Genomic DNA, 16,138 nt, shown 5'->3' with positions numbered 1-16,138 from the left:
TTTCTCCCAGTTTGCTGGCTACAATTCTCCTCGAGCAGCCCACTATACTGTTTGCACAGTTGCAGACTGTGAACCTGAAGCCCACAGTAACCCTCAGATCCTTTTCAGCAGGGCTCCTGATCGGTTGGTTCCTATGTTGTACAGGTCCACCCACCCATTTGCAAATCTCTGCAGTTCTCCCTGTTGACCTTCATGAAGTTGCTGTCAGCCCAGTGCTCAGGTTTCACAGGGTTCCTCTGAATTCTCCCACAGCTTGGCACAACTCAAAATGAAGATTTGCACCTCAGCATATTCCAAACACAAAGAGCACAGAGGAAGATCAAACCGAATGACTGCTGTTAAAAACAGCAGCAACTTTCCATATATTATACAAATCCTCCTATACTTTCACTTGATTAATAGGATTTCTACTAAAAATCAGCTTGTCCCATTTAGTTCTATGGAAATCGCACATCTGTATTCAGCTCCAGGGAACTACGCCTAGTTACACCAGTAAAAGATCTCACCTTTTCTTGTGTTGTCTTGAAACTGACGGTTCCAGTATTTTTTCCCCCGAAATCCTGAGGACTTGTGATAACCTGTAAATTACTATTTGCCTTGTGCTGCGGATACTCTGCACTGATGCTCACACTTCTGCCCGATCTGTTGATATTTCAACATCTCTATCTTTCCACATTTGATAGCAACTTAATATTTTGTGGAAATCCAACCGCTCTAACTTTGGGTACACATCCAAACGCTGCCAGACACATTAATTGAAAGGGATGAATGTTGCCTTAACAAACTGCTAAGGGAAGTCGGTTCACATCGCGAATCTGCTTGCCAATAGCTGTGCTGACCACATGAATTCAGTTCTGTTTGAAATGTGTTTGTGAAATGAAGTGAAGAGGACCAGTTATGCCTTTCACAATATGACTGCACAGACAAAATCGGGACTGAAAGCAGACAGCTCTCATATTGATTTCTCTGAAAGCAGTAACAGAACAGTGTATTTCATGCATTTTGGCAGTTCTACTCCTTACTGCTATAAATACATATAGCCTAGTGCCTCAAAATGCTCATATTCTTATTCCATTCAGGATCAGAGAAGAAATACCACATGGTAATGAGCACAGTAAGTGGGGACGGAAGAAATTTTATTGTGCACCTAGATAAAATAGAATTATTTAATGATTATGGCCATGGTTTTACGGGATCTAAAGTATAATTATCTACTCACTTTAACCACATGCGTTAATGGCAGGAATGGAACTATATGCTTATTTATTCCTTTCAGTTACAAGTAATTTAAAACAACTTTTTTAATAGCAGAGAAAAAAGCATTCTTTCATTTATTCTTCACGAGAGAAAGACATATTTTTAAAGATAAATAATGGTTTCAGGCACTACCACCAATGGATACTCTTCTTTCAAGACCTGAAATTCAAAGGCTTGGGGAAGCACCTTGGAAAAAGCAACATCTGCAGCACCCTAAGTAGGGCACACCTCACCATGAGTCACTGCTCAAAACCTCTCCAGAAACAGTGAAGATGATGAGACAGTGTCATGTGGGAAGTATTTTGTTACAAACAGTAGAACTGCTCTGCGTATAAAATGAGGCTGTAATCCAGCACTGAGTAACAAAGGGGATATATCAGTAACTGTTGTATTTTAACAGCTGTCTGAGGTACCAGATGACTTTTGCTGCGTATATTGTCATCTCCTGATTAGAAAGGGAGATAGATGTACACACACACAAAAGTAACGCAGCAGTGACATCAGGATTTAAAAATACGCTACTAGCACAAGATGGAATTCAAGATCTAACCAACCAACAGAAAATGCATCATTTTCCTATTTTAAATTCGGCAAGTATGAATCTAAAACTTGCCCTTTTTATCTCTACTATCTTGTCCACATATAAGGTTTGCTTTCCACTATGGGCTATTTTAACGAGATTAGTTATTAAAGTCAATGGGAAATAAATCACTGTTTCCAAGAGGTCCTGTTTTAATTTGGAATTATTTTTTTTCCTACTGCATCAAGTTAAATCTTTCTTAAACAAATAAAAAAATCGAGATATGACTAGTCCGTGAGTATATTAATCCATGTTAGGCATTTCTTTCCTGGTAAGTCAGAAAAAGCCACTTTTAAAATATAAAACTTATTAGTCGATATTACTTTTAGACAATTACTTTTGAGACATTAATCAAGTACTGCTTTCCTTTTAACTTACAAGCCATCACTTAACTTTACCACACTTACTCGATATTTAGCTATCTGGAGGCCGATTCCGCCCCATCATTGCTGTCAATGCGGAGTCATTCCAGTAAAGTCACTCTAGAGCGAAACATGAGCAAAAGGAAAACCAGCCCCGTATGCGTTTATGTTTCTTCCCATTTGGTGTATGACTAATTTTGCTAGAATTGGGTACATCTAACAATTTTTACTGTTGACCATGATTATTTTTACTGCATAGTGTCCAATGCCCCTAGAACAATGCTGGACTGATTAGTTGTATACAAATCTGTTTGTGCATAATGATGCTATTTGCATATTTCCATATAATTGCAGCAAGTCTGATTTTTTGATAGCTTTGCTCCTCCTTTGATAGCATTCTACCTCCTCTTTCTCTCTTCTCAACTTTCCCCCCAAAATACCACCTTTTTTTTTTTTCCAATTAAATTGCTACACTTTGTGTCTGCATATGAGTTGTCTCATAGTGTCTCTGCTTCAAGATCATGACCTGCACCAGCTATGTGACCCTGGAACAATGAAGCTGCCAACGACAGGGCAAAAATGTGGCATTTAGCCCATGAAATTTGGAAGACGCCCCCAAAAGAGATCATGTTGACTATGGACATCTGTGTCTTCAAAGCAAAATGCAAAATCCACTTCTTTGATCTAGTCCTCTGCTCAGTAACACCACATTTATAAACAAACATGCATCATATAAAATAAACATTGCCTGACTCCCGTTGAGCAGAGAGAGAAGAAGGCTCCTTCTGTGCCCATTTTATTTTTGGTAGGCAACTGGGTGCTACAGCAAAGAGACGCTTTATATAAGGACCTAGAGATGTGGAGATCTTCCAAAACTAACAGCACATTGTGCACCAACATGTGGTAAGGAAGGCGGTTTTTACCATTAACGCCTTGCGATTCTAGCCTTATATTCAACTGAACCCCCACCTGAAATCTGCCGATGAAAGCAGCTTTAGCTTGCACACAGCAGCGACAAGGAACGAGGATACACAGCAGGCTGATGAGCACTAAGAAGTAAATTGTTTGCCCAGATGGAAATCAATAGCTCTCTTCACTCTCTTCATTCTTTGGCAAGATCAGGAGCTTTGGATGGCAATTAAAGCTTACCCAGCTGCCAAGCGTCCTAATTACACACACAAGAAATCCCACATTTCTCCTTCTACCTGAAACATCCCTTGCGCCACATTCATTAAGCTCATTACACTCAAGCCTGCTGCTGTTGCTAGCACTGACGTTTCTTTTTTACAAAGAAAAAACAAAAGCAAGCCAAAATCCTTGCTTGCACCTGGCTCCACCACTGGCTGATCCCTCCCAAAGCTCGATGGATGCTCTGCCATGGCCACCAGCCCCTGTGTCACCCAGGGATTTTCACAAGACCCTTCCAGGCAGCGTCTTCCCGCTTCCACTCCGTTTTCAGTGTTTTTCACCTCCCGTTTAATTTCGCAGCCCACCCTCCCCCGCCCAGGGCATTTTCCATGAAGAATTGCCCTCCCGCCTACTCGTTCATCCAACACTTATTTCTTGTACTTGCACCATACTTCCCTGCATCCTCTCCAGCCATCTCTCGCTCCACCTGGCCGGCCGTGTTTGGAGCAGCACTGGTAGACATCAGGAGCCGGGGCCGAGCTGCCATGCCAGCTAACAGCGCGTGGGATCGTGCACCCGCCAGTGCCGCCTCTGAAGGCCCGAATCAGATCTGCATGCACATCGTTAGCTGCCTACACCACTGAGAGCATTCAAAATGGAGCAGACAGCTGTTTCATTTGGACACCCATGGACCTGTCTGGTTCCCCAGGAAATGAAGCCCTGTCTTTTATGTATTTTGCCATTACAGCGTTCATCCGTCCTTTGTGAACCGAGGCAGGTCTGGATTCTAAGAGGAAAGAGCAGATTTTACTTCCCTTATAAGGAACAATATAGCAAAAGTTTCTCATAGAACTTTATAATCTCTTTAATTTTCCTGGCAGATTTTTGGTGCTGTATAAATAAAAGTAACTAATGGACAGCTGAACTTGAGCAGTGCAAGCTCACTAATTGTCCTTGACCAAAATATGTGTTTTTTCAGAAAGCTTCAATTATTTAGGTCTGAATATAACACAATTAGTGAAGCTGTGCAAAGCATACTGAAGAAAAAAGCCACTAAAAGCTCAGGCCTCTTATTTTATCATCATGATTATCACTTTATTATGAATTAAAGTGGGAAAACCCATTAAGTACCTGTGGATCCAAGAGAAAGGGCTCCAAAACGCTCTAAAAAGACAAAGGTAAAATAGCATCCCACTTAGCCTAACAGCTCAAGACCACAATGCCCAAGATATTGTGCTGTATAAATCACCTTGTGTTTGCACAAAATGGTTAGATTATCTTAATTAAGCCACAAGATCAGCTGGACAGGGTTCAACTATATTCACCAAAGAACAAACAAGCTATGGGATACATCAAGGGAGAAAAGAAAGGGTAAAAGGGAATCCGTCATTCCCCTCGAGCCATCCATAACCTTCCAATTTACATGTGAACTTCTGAACAGGAGGAAGGTTAAAGAGAGTATTATGAACATTAAAGAGTATTAACTTGTATTATGCTTTTTTTTTTTAGTCCCTTTAATAGCACTTTGATTCCCATTTATCCTCAGCCTCTGCTGCAGTGCTCTGGAAGGGCAGAGGGGCCTTAAAGGCAGGTATAAATGAATTTACACTGCCAGAGAAGCATGTGGGCACCATAGAGCTAATAAAAATGATCTCCATTATCAGAGAAAGAAAAAGTATTGAAGAGCCGGTACTGCTGTTGGTGCAAGAAAAAGTTAAAAATTTCACTTCATCTTGATGCATTACAGTCTGCCAATAAATGCCATCTTCATTCTCTTTTAATACCAATAATTCATATGCACATAAGCTATTGCAAATAAAGCCTGATGGGAACTCTCCTTGAAGGGGAAAAATGCCATCTGTCCTTCATCAGCCAGGCACAAAAAGGGATGCCTCGCTATTTTACAAAAGCTGCCAGTCAATTCTAGGTGTGGGATCATCCAGCACAGCAGGCAACGTGCCATCTCCCGCACTACTGAAGTGCTGTGTAATTTGCAGCGCTGTGAACATGGTTTGTAATTATATTTGATAGGGCCGCAGGACGTAAATTACATAGTTTTTACATTTAGCTGCTACCACAAATTCTTGCCTGGCATTAGCTCCTAAGGGTTTTCAGTAGGGATAAGGAAAAAGGGAGGGGGGGGAAAGACATGTTCTGGGCTTTTAAAGAGACTATTATTTTTTTTAAAAAAGACAGTTCTAGGGGAAAAATGAATAACATGTATGTGGGAATGTTTTATTATTATTCTTGTTCTGTTGTCAGTTCAATTGGACAACATCCCAATAGGATTAGCAAGGGAAGAAAAAAAGACACAATTGTGAAATTATTTTTTTTCTTTTTTTGAAGTCCAGGGCTGGCAGTATCTGGCTAGGTACGTCACAGCGAGACCAGTCTTCTTCCCGTATTTGCAATGGTTTGTAGGCACAGCTCCATACAAACAATAGCTTATAACCTGCTAGGTACAAGTTGGGTGCAACGTATGGTCACACTCGCTGACTATTGTGACAGAGGCTCTCCAGGACACAAAGCAAGACGACCCCTCCTGCAGAGACCTTAATGACGGAATTTCAGGAGACAGGTGCTAATCATAGCACAAGAGTACATACTCCGTGATTCCCCGGGGTTTACTGCCATTAAGGAACCGGAGGCTGGAACGGCAGCACGGCAAGGCCATCCTTGAGCGCTGATCCCAGGGAAAGGCCGGATGATTGAAGATTAGCAACTATTTAATCCATTTTGGCCTGGAAAGAATTTAAAAAGAATGAGAAGCTTGAATCAAAACTGGAGTAAGCCTGAAGCTATCCTGACATGTTTGCGAACTAAAATTCCCTCCCGACACTTTTCTATTATTTCGGTTCTTGGATCATCATTCTTTGCATGCTGGGACCAACAATGCCTTTTATTGTAGCCTGCCCCATATTCCTCTTGCACACAAAGGGAAAGCTCCCTTGGCGAATGCCAGAGGCAAATACTGCTTTCTCAAAAAGTTACATGGAAGAAGTATGCATTGGCTTTTGTTTGCGTACTGTAATCTGCAGCCGCGCCGAGAGCAGGCTGAGTAATTCATAAATACGGCCTTTGGACTTTAAAGGTCAGCTATGCTTTTCATCATAAAAAACTGTTAACACAGAATCATCCTGGCAAGCCCAAACATCATTTTTAAGTGACTTTTCACAAATGACCCACCATGATAAACACTCCACCCATAAAATCCTACTCTGCAGTCTACAACAAGCAGTACCAAAACAGGAAAAAGCAATGGAGATAAGAAGGTCTTGGAAAGGTCTAGGAAAATCTGTGATGTTTTTCACATACCATAGCTCGGTGAAGGAGTTTACAGAAATGCCTGACACAGCTGAATATGAGAATACGTGGACTTCTGAAACAGGAGGCCAGCTTAGGAAAGAAGCAGCAACACGCAAAGGATCAGCTCATGAATGAGAAGCCTTGCAGTGAAACGACAAGGGCCAGCTGTAAATAAGAGAATAACATTTGAGACACAGAAAAGAAGCACAAGCTATTTTCCAAACATAATGAAAAATTCAAACTCTTTCAGGGGCTTAAGGGTATTTAAATGTAAATAAGCTTCCTTCACCCAACCCAGAATCGAGAGCTGCTTGGAAATAGTTGCGCTATTTTCTGTTGAGTAATCATAGCTTTTGAGCACCCAGCCAGCGTGCTCCCACAAAGAGCTGTGAGCATGGTGTCTGGATTGTCTCCTGTTACACAGAGGGGATGTCTACTCTACATGAAGTAGCACCTGCACAGCTGGGTTTTGTGTGCATCCGTTTAGATAAGACCAGTTCCCTTACACATCTGCCGGAACCCCAGCACCCACTGGAAACTTGTTAGGGAAATAAGTTAGAAATATGCAGAAAGAGCGGCATGCGGTTGCTTCCGTATGAGAGCCGTAATATATTTTAAAATTTATGCCTGGATTTGGAGCTGATGAAAGGCTACAGATTGACAGAGAGAAGCCAAAGCCCACCATGCTGACAGGGGGGGTGTTCCCGGCCCCTCGCCCCGTGCTCTGGCCACAGCAGCCCCCCCAGGGCAGCTGACTGCCCACAGCCCTAATGGCCTTCTCCCTCCCCGGCCAGCACCAGCGAGGACACAGCTCAGTGCCCATGGTCACAGGGATGTCGGTGTCCCAGAGGGTTCCTAGGAGATGGCAGGAGTGAGCGGAGGCCAGCAATGCTGAGCTGCACAGAGCACCCATGTAGGACGGACTGAATCCTCACGTTCCTCCTAACCCCCTTCCTCCCACCCCACTCATGCCAGCATCTCACCACCTCTCCTTCCACTCAAGCACTCGGAGTCGGGTAACTTCTGACTCCTCCATTTCCTTACCTGCTTCTGACCTCCCAAAAACGTGTCTAAGGTCTGATATTTCTTTCTCTACAACTCTAGTGAGAAGTCTGGTCTGACCTGGTCACAACTGCTGTGCAGTGTCCCTTCTGCCACCCCGCTCACCCATAATGTTGCTTTTGAAGTCACCTGACTCTAGGATCCCTCAAAACTGTAGCTCCTCATGCTTCTTCATCAGGTTTGGGCTTCTCAAAGCAAGCCCAAAGCTGGTGGGGACCTCCCTAGGTCCTTCTGGCCTCAGTATAAATGTTTTTACCATCTGCAGATCTACTCTTTGCTCCTCCTTCAAAAATTCAGCCCTGTTCTCATCAGACTGTAATACCATCTCTTATATACATATCCCTGGTGCTCCTTTCAGGCTCACCCAGACTGATGTTTTCGTCTCTTTCTCCTGTGCCACCTCTCCATAAGGAAATGTTTTGCTAATTCTGCAAAATCTCACCAGCCTGCTCACAATGCGAAGTAATGCCTGCTTATTTGCATGAGCTTCTCAAGAAGTTATGTCACAGTGCGATATAACTTCACCTTTCTCCCACGCGCCCACAAGCAGGCTGCCGAAGGAGCTGGCTGGGGGGGACAGGACAGGTCCCCACACATGTGGGAAGGCTGAGGAGGAACAAGAGACATCCCCCAGCTGCCCTGCTCAGATGGTGGCCACCGTAAGCTCCATCCAGAGCTGGTGATCAGACCCCAAAACTGCTGTCTGTGGCTCTGGCCCCGCTAACCATCCCCACTTCTGTCAGAAACACTCAGCTCTTGGTCTTGCTTAAGTTTGGATGATTAAGCTCTGGCCAGGAAACTTGTGCCATCTCCAATAAGAGAATTTTCCTTAAAGCACCTAGCAAATTTCTCACTGCCAATTTACCAAAGGGAAGCCATTTCTATTTCCAAATAGTATGAAAATGAGTGGACTTTGCAATACTTGTTTCTAAAATTTGATAAATATTTACTCGTGCTGATTAGGAACACCACTATTCGTATGGCCAGTCACTTCTGCAGAGCGTGACTAGCAGTATGCATCATTTCAGCTGACTGACTCTTGGACCAACTAAAAAAGCCAATGCTGGAAGCCTTCAAGTGAGCATGTGAAGATGGAAAATGAGACAAGAAATGATACACATTTTAAAATATTTGTGCTAGTGGGTTTCTACTGCAGATACCTAAATACTGAAATGCCTCCTACCCTGTTTCTACACCCAAAAAGGCACCAGAGCTATTGTCACGGTTTCTACATTTGAGAGCTTGCTAAAGGTTGCTCTTGTAACCTCTGCAGGTTATAAAAAGGTCTGTCCCTGGTGAAATATGTATTTAATTTGTATTTTAAATAATTTTTGGAAACTAGACCCAGACTTGTTTTACACAGAAGAGTACAAAGGCTTACAGCTGACATTTGCCTAAGCTTCAAATTGTACTCCAATGAGCTAAGATTTTATTTTAACTTGCTTATATAGATTTCTGTTGCTAAGTGGCTGTAATGTGTTATTTCATTTGCAGTTAATGACTTGAAAAACAGAGGGTATCAAAGACAGCAATTACAGGGGCTGTTTTCTCCTCTGGTATCGGGGCAGCAGCGAGGAGCTGTGCCGGTGACGCCCGAGTGCATTTACGAGACAAAGTACCATGAAGATGGAAAATGTGGGAAGAAGTTGCAGGGGCAGGAAAGCGAGCGAGGCAGTGTGGGGAGAGTGCCCAGTGCCCACGTAAGCCACGCCATCGGGCAGCGCTGGCTGTACTGCTGTGAGACTTGGACTGCCTCAGTAATGAAGAACAAGACAGGCATCCCAACCAGAAGAAAAAAAAAACGAGCTGAAAACGGATAGCAACTGGATACAAAGAAAACTTATAGAAGCAGGCTGTAAAGCCAAGCAGAGGGTGCTGACAGCATTTAGAGACCCAGCCTAGGCAACCTGACCCAGACTAGAAGCCCTTCTGAAAGCATAGGTGTGCCTGTAGTTTAGCACACCAAAGAAAAACTCTGATTTAGGGGATGACCCCAGCACATACGCTTGTATCTTCAAGCAGGTTTTTTTCACTTGCAAAACAAGGAAACGTCATTCCCCACAGAGACAAACTGAGCTTAGGGAGAGCAGACGGCCTTTCTGCCTCCAGCCCACACGGCCCCGTGCATGCAGGGTCCAGGGCGTGAACCAAGGGAGACTTTCCTAGGAAGAACTGAGAAGGAAGGTGAGGAGTATACAGGTGAAGAAAAACTGCAGCGACAGGGTGGGCATGTTTCGGATGCCAGCAGAAGAGAGTTAGAGATGGGTACTTTCTCAAGCGTCAATATCTCTGCAAGAACTGACCTGGAATGCAGAGTTTGGAACTAAGTGCATTGCACTAATGCCCTTTCTGTGTGCCTGCGTCCAGGGAGGAAAGAAACCAATCCCATTTCTGCAACAGAGGCAGGGTCTTTAGCTGGGCCAGCCGGCCCCCCCCTCCGGCCCGTGCCTGGGCAGTCACCTCACAGCTCAGCACACGTAGGTACAGCACGGAACTTGTTTTTAAAAGTCAGATGTCAAAAGGACACCTTTTTTTTTTTTTTTTTCCCCCCAAAATGGAAAACTCCTCGTGCTGGAATCAAATAATTGAAAAGTTGCTGAAACAAGAGAGTAACAGTTAATCCTGCCCAAAGGGGAGATCTAAATTCTCCCTGGAAAGGCTACTGCATGTGGGATTATATATATTGGTTAACCAAATATTCAAGGGACATTAGTAATTACCATAACATCCCACCACTTACTCTGTCAAATGCACAATTTATGCAACAAGCCCACAACTTCAAAAGGAATTTGTTTACTTTAAAAATAGTTGGAAATACATTTCCAACCCGCAGTTTTTTTCCCCCAATACCTTCCTGTCCCCACCTCAAAAAATGCCTGAAAGGCTTCTAGGTGTTTTGTGCAAACACCTTTCCCAGTGAATTTTCCCCCAGTGCCGTTGGTGTCTGACGCGTGGCATGCCAGGGCACACCGCTCCTTCATTTCCCTGCTCTCCTGGCAGAGGCAGGCGGGCCACCAGCACGAAGTGGCTGCTCCTGCCACCCCACGCACCCACCTTGGGGGACCCCCCATCAGCTTTCACGCTCATGGAGGAAGGTCACAAGGCAGGTGGCTGCCCAGAGAGCAACCGTTACGCTGTCATTTCTTCAAATCTAAGATTTATAAAAAATACACCGCTGGAAGCAGAGAGACACCAGGGAGTTGTAGGTGGGTGTCAGAGGCCAACAGATCCCACCACTCTGCAGCAGCAGCGGTGAGGATGGGGGAGAGTTCAGGCTCCTCTTGGCTGCTTTGCTTCCAACTTGAAACAATCCGCAGCCCCGTCCCACGGGGATCAGCCAGCTCTTCCCCTGGGAGCCAGCAGCTGTCAACGGGAAACCTCCCAGCCGTCAGCCGTCCAGCCTGCACCGAGCCAGGACCCTAAAAATAAAGAGCAGCCTGGTTCCAGCCCCCCTGCTCTTTGATCTCCTGGCCCTAACACCGCCCTGACCCATGGCTTCTGGGGCACTCTGCCAGCCGGGCCAGTGGCCTGCCTAGGCTTGTTGTAACCTGTAGCCCCACCACATCATTGATGTGTCAATTGAAAGCTTACTCTTTAAATCTGATACAGGTTTTGGCACCTTCCTTCTTTCTTACGTACACACTGGGAGCACCAAATGCTTTTAGGGACAAGCCATCAGGACGTGACCCTAATAATGCTGTGTTTTTATAGCAGCGCTTCAGTTTCTGATGGGATTTATTTAAGACTGTAGAATATTTATAGTTAAATGGAACTGAGCAATGGAATAAAAATAGACTTTATACGCTATTGACTGAGTCAGTAGTGGTAACCAAGAATGAAGTAGTGCTTGGTAATAGAATTTTGCCTGATCAGTGTAGCTTAATAAACATGTTGAGCTGAACTTCACTGTTTTTTTGAGCTTGTGCTCACTGCCTTCACCCAGACCTCAGCTGCGGTTCACCACCCCTGCCTTTCCCCAGGCACGGAGCTCACTGCTCCTCGCAGGGTGGCAGCTGGGCAGGAGAGGACCTCGGCAGGACGGGAGGCAGCTCCCACGCCTGCAGCCTGTGTCTGTCCCCCTGTCCTGTCCCTGGTCACGCTGCCACCTGCAGAACCCTCCTGGCCACCCCTCTTCCACCCCGCTTGCCACTTCGTTTTGATTCTGCCCTCAATGGCTTTGCAGCTGAGCCTGCGCTGGCGGAGGCTCATGACTAAGCCTCTAACAAGGTTATTTTTTTGTAAAAAAAAAAAGGATCTCGCAAAGATAAGGGAACTGAAAGCCCCACTTTGTTCATATTTGTCTCCCCTTGGCTGTGTGCATGCCAGAGGGCTATCATCTTGCTTCCCGGCTGAAATAGAAATTCAGTAATGCATACTTGGGGAGTTCTGTCACTGCAGTAATCATTTAATAGTGACAAATAAGCCAGGGAATAAAACAAACAGATGGAAAATGGTCATCCCCTTCCCTGGACACCTGCTCTGGGATGCAGTCTGTAATGATCTATATACACTTCAGAGACAAAATTACTATACCACATGTTGGAGAGTATCTGTCCAGATCTGGGAATGAGTTACAGGAAAGACATAATGGGTACCAAAAATGGCATCAAATCAACAGTATAAAAAGTACCTAGTTGTAGTTTTGAAAATAACAGATTATCTCATTCACTAAAAAGCTCTTGAATTGAGAAACAAAACAAGGGTAAAAATATCACTTCAAGAAAAGCAGTATGAGCCCCAGCACTACTCACCCTCTGGATGAGTCACCGACACCATAAGCTTCCAAGGCTTTTTCAATTGCGGGTTACCGAACCTGATTTTGTTCAAAAGAGGCATTCCTCTGACTAGGAGCAAGGTGGAGCCTTCCATGCATTTCATTTCCAGGCTCAGGGCTTAAGGCATTTAAGCAGAAGTTAAGAATTTTAAAGATCTTTAAGGCTTCTGAAGTCCATGTTGAATTTGCAAAACCTACATGCTCAATACTTCCGAAAGGCAGGGCAAACCTGATCGTATGCCTAAACAAGATTTTAGGAGTATAACAACACTGGCAAGCATCCCAGTCTGAGTACGGTTTACAGTAAAAAAGAAGAGCCTTTGCAAGAAGACCTTGTATCTGTTCCCTCAGCAAAAATAGCTTTATTAGATTTTTATTTTTTTTTTAAGTAATGATGCAAAGAAAACCTGCCTCTATTCAACAGCACCCTCCCAGCAAAAGTTTCCAGTCTCCATCCTTCCACCAGAAAATATTTTCACGCCTGCGTTCTGAAAGTATCTCGAAATGAAGATAGCCAGAGTACTCTTACGTAGCTATGACGTGGCCTCACACCGTGACGTCACTATCTGGTAAAGTTTCAGCTGTTTCAGTACATAAGTATTTTTAGACTGGGGCTGCTGGTCTTTATTGGTAGGAAGGCCAGATTTAGGTTTCCACAAACCAAGCAGAAAGAATTCTCTTTCCCCACTCTATCCGTCCCCTCTTGGCTTTCAGGGGAAGCAGAGTAGGTCCTAAATATACATTCATTCATTCCCTTGTCTTTCTGAGTGCGTATAAATATGTTAAAATAGCTCACTAGCTTCCCCCCTCAGAAGAAAAGCCTAAGTAGGTGACATAATGTGACAATTAACTTACTAAGACATCAGTACTTTTGCACAAACAGAACAGATATTATTACAGCTCTGGACTTTGAATTGAATCCTTGATGTCCAACAATGCGTTTGGAAAACTTAATAATGGTAAGGAAACAAAAGTAGGTGTAAACATGAAAAGAAAATTGAAAGCAAATGGGCTGAATTTTGGTTGCAATCACATAAACAAAGTGTAGGCAGGCAGAATATATATATATATATAAAAGCCTTATTGCATGCTTTAACATCAATTATAAACCATCACTCCAAAAATAACTTTCCCAGCAAAAAAACATATCCACAGGAGGAACAGAGGACTGTTATATAAAGGGAATCAGGGTCAAAAAAGAAGGTCCAAGAACAGTGATCTATTCACAAACCCTGAATTACTTCACCTCTTTCATGGAAAAATACAGGGCAAGCGTAGGCTTACTCGCTTCATGTGGTTACAACTATAAATACATCTTCTGCTGACCTGCAGGTATTTACTGATGCCAGGCAGATTAAATGGGAATTCTTGCCAGCCTTTTGCTCCTTTTTTTGATAACAGGTACATGTCCACGTCCCTTAGCCACAGCTCGGTTCAAAAATGACTTTGGGACTCAGGAGTGCGAGTGGCTATTTTTACAATCCACTTGTCTAGATCTGTGGGATTTTCCCCGTTAGATAATTGCTATTTTAAGATTAATTTGCCAGCCGACACGAGCCAGAAAGATGAGATCCAAACTTTGCACTGTTTGTATCACCATCTTGAGTCAGCAATCGGTAATGCTGTAAAACAACTCACTTCAGGCATCTGAGGCACGCAGGCAACCTTCGGCCAACCCAACGCCGAGAGTAGCCCAACGCCGAGAGTAGCCTACCTGGCCCAAACGGGAAGGCATTCAATGTGTTTCAGATGCTGCCCACTGCTATTTGGCAGGGAAAACTAATTAATCCCATATCAAGGTGCAGACAATATTGCTTCCGACCCGCTGTCTCAGCCCCAGGGTCACCGAGAGCTCGGCGCTGTATCATTTGACTCACCTTTGCCTGCAAAGAGCGTCCCGACAGAGGGCCGTCCCTGCTGCTGCTGGCCATTACTCAAGCTTTGAGCAATGCAGATTGTGAAAGAGCTCAGTTATATGGGAAATAAATTGTTATTTTTCTTCCTGCACAGAAAGGAACGGATTCAGCATGTGCCAGACTTGCCTTTTTTTTTTTTTTTTTGGTGACAACTTGCAGCCTATTGTTTATCAAACGGCACCCTGAATCTTCTGCGTCATATTTTCTTTGACTTAAATACTTTTCTTTAACTAACACAATGCGTATGATGGCAAACAAACAAATAAATTTTAAAAAGCAGGGCTTCTGCGGAAAAAAGGTTTACCATTTCCCACATAGATTAGATGATGATTTGCCTAATTAAATAAAACACTTCCATATAATTCTGCTGCTCTGTACTCCAGATGAACTCAGAGCCTTGTGCTGCATCTTTTCAGTGTGACAGCTGATTACAAACATCTTGTAATCGCCTCAACTTCTTACCTTTTTTTTTTTTTTTTTTTTGAGAGAGAGAGAAAGAGAGAGATGCTACATTTCCATTTGGCTTCTGACTGTTTTTAGTTTCTTACAACTGTTCCAAAAAATACCCGTGTTACCCTGCCCACCAGGGAGCTTCAGGGCAAGCTGGGCAGCCCTGGTCCATGCTGGGCTGATGCTCTACCGCACGGGTTCCTGTGCCATCGGCGGGCAGGGAACCTGCCAGCATCTCACTGGACACGAGAGGGTTTTGGCCGGACCCCAGCGCACTCCAGGATGGCAATTCCCACAATTTGTTAATAGCTTGAGCAATTTAGAGCAGTCAGCGCTGCTCCAAATCACTCCAAGGCTGCCGTTGTTATGGCTATCAGAACCCATCTCTTCACTCCTCTCCGGTGAAGCTGTTTTGATTTTTCTTTTTTTTGCCTTCAAGCAGGGGAAATCAACATGAAATTCCATGGGTGGCGTGAGAGCCCAGTGAGGGGCTTCTGAGGATGGGCAGCTACACACTGCCCTGCCGGTACCACCGCCCCGCTGCCTTCTGCGCATCCCTCTCCACCCCCTCCAGTCCGACCCATCTGCAAAAAAAAAAAAAAAAATTAATAAAACCCAAGCCCTCAAAATCCCTACCTGTGAACTATCAGACCATCCCGTGGGCTTTCAGATGGCTGCAGCCCTTCTTGGCTGACAGCTTTGCTGTACAGGATTAACGCACCAAAGGGTTCAAATATTTATGAGCATCATGGAACAACACCAGGCGACATGCAGAGGGTGCTGGGGCTGTTACACTCATTCAGCAATTTTAAATGGTGCCTTCTTCTCCAAAAGACAATACTCATGGTTTTTTTTTTAAAAAAAACTCAATAGTCTTTTGAACTTACTTACAATTTTCTTTGGAGATTATTTTCTTCAGGCAGCCAGGTGATCTGTACTTACAGAAGGTCTACAGTGTTTTGCTTTGGTCTTTTTTTAAAGCAAGCTACAGTTGTAAATAAGCCCTCTGATGACTAAAGTGGCGCAGGATCAATGTGTAAACCTTTTTCAGGCTGTTTATTAGAACATCTGAGAAAGCCTGGTTCACTTTTTCCTCTGCACAGGCAAGTTTCCTCTGCCTCTGTGTACAGCAACGGAGGAGAGAAAAACACTGGGAAGATGTTGGAAAATATGATAGTAAAACTGCAGACGCCGACAGGTGGGCTCAGAGGAGGTAAATCTCCCTCAGCGTTTTGTTTATAACGTGCTAGACCTGATATCAAAGCGCTGCCTTGCCCTCTTGTTTAAGAGGGAGCCTATTTAC

General features: G+C 44.1%; 1 long non-coding RNA gene across 14 annotated transcripts in view; it reads right to left on the bottom strand.

Annotated features, from left to right (window-relative positions):
- Positions 1–16,138, bottom strand: part of LOC141747364 (uncharacterized) — a 37,254-nt gene that overhangs the window by 4,587 nt on the left and 16,529 nt on the right. For 12 of the 14 annotated variants that reach the window (XR_012588687.1, XR_012588692.1, XR_012588688.1 and 9 more), the window contains 2 exons: positions 6,643–6,798; positions 2,193–6,068 (listed from right to left, as the gene is read on the bottom strand). This is a non-coding gene — a long non-coding RNA (uncharacterized LOC141747364). Of the gene's footprint in view, positions 1–2,192; positions 6,069–6,642; positions 6,799–16,138 lie in introns of those variants that run through there. The other 2 variants (XR_012588697.1, XR_012588694.1) reach the window with 1 other exon arrangement.

Source organism: Larus michahellis, chromosome 8 (genome assembly GCF_964199755.1).
Source record: "Larus michahellis chromosome 8, bLarMic1.1, whole genome shotgun sequence".
Taxonomy (NCBI): Eukaryota; Metazoa; Chordata; class Aves; order Charadriiformes; family Laridae; genus Larus; species Larus michahellis.
Note: the sequence above shows the minus strand (reverse complement) of the source record. Positions and strands in the feature narration are given on the sequence as shown.